Source organism: Alexandromys fortis, unplaced genomic scaffold (genome assembly GCF_014885135.2).
Source record: "Alexandromys fortis isolate MF-2015 unplaced genomic scaffold, M_Fortis_MF-2015_v1.1 scaffold_538, whole genome shotgun sequence".
Classification (NCBI taxonomy): Eukaryota; Metazoa; Chordata; class Mammalia; order Rodentia; family Cricetidae; genus Alexandromys; species Alexandromys fortis.
In genome coordinates this window covers 14,697-15,813 of record NW_026068406.1, presented here as the reverse complement: position 1 = coordinate 15,813, position 1,117 = coordinate 14,697, and the positions used below count along the sequence as shown (strand labels likewise).

General features: G+C 35.1%; 1 non-coding gene across 1 annotated transcript; it reads left to right on the top strand.

The window, feature by feature from the left end:
- The first annotated feature begins 363 nt into the window (after positions 1–363).
- Positions 364–468, top strand: LOC126495613 (U6 spliceosomal RNA). Its single transcript, XR_007590195.1, has one exon. It is a non-coding gene; the product is annotated as a U6 spliceosomal RNA (small nuclear RNA).
- The last annotated feature ends 649 nt before the right edge of the window (positions 469–1,117 follow it).

Genomic DNA, 1,117 nt, shown 5'->3' with positions numbered 1-1,117 from the left:
CCATGTCTCTACAGCAGCCAGGATCTGAGTTGATGTCTGTGGCTCCTGTTACCACCTAAGGCCATCAGGATGAGACTATGTTGGTGTCTGTGTGCAAAGCTGCTGCTATGGTCACATTGATCTGGGTGGCATTTAGTTAATTAATTTTGCAGGGTTTTCTTTTGAGAGGGAATTCTGCAAGGGTCATGGACAGATATGGAGACACTGGGAAGTGAGCAGAAGTGGGTGCATGATGTGAAATTCCCATAGAATCAATCAAGAATTATGGTTAAGAGAGAGAGAGAGAGAGAGAGAGAGAGAGAGAGAAGGGGTTGAAATTGTACAGGATGTTTAGGGGAGATGACCTCTAAGAAATTAGTTTCTGTTCGCTTCAGCGGCACATATACTAAAATTGGAACAATACAGAGAAGATTAGCATGGCCCCTACGCAAGGATGACACACAAACTCATGAAGCATTCCTTATTTTTTATTTTGAACGGTATTATTTATAAAGCAATAAAACAATAAAAAACAAAATTATAGGTGGAAGGGAGACATTTACTCTTAGGACAGACTTTTCTAAATTCTTTTTATTTCAGAATTTATTCAACAATAAATTATTTAGTAGAATTAAGAAAATCGGATGGTATATTAAAGTAGACTAGCAAATAATAGCAATACAATTTCAAGTGTTTATAGGCATGAAGTAGTCCACATACTTGAAGTTATAGATTATAGCTACAGCAATAAGACAAAAATTGAAGATCAAGGGAATTCAAATTGGAAAAGAAAAAGTCAAAGTTTCATTGTTTGCTGATATATTTACATAAGTGACCCTGAAAATAACACCAGGAAACTCCTATAATTGATAAACACTTTAATCAGTAGCCCTCCTATATATAGATGATAAGTGGTCTGAGAGAGAAATCAGAGAAACTTCATCTGTTTAATAGCTACAAATGACATCAAGTATCTTAGGATAACTTTAAGAAAACAAGTGAAAGACCTGTAAGACAAGAACTTTACATCTTTGGTTTTTTTCTAAAATATTTATTTATTTACTTATTTATTATGTATACAATATTCTGTCTGTGTGTATGCCTGCAGGCCAGAAGAGGGCACTAGACCCAATAACAG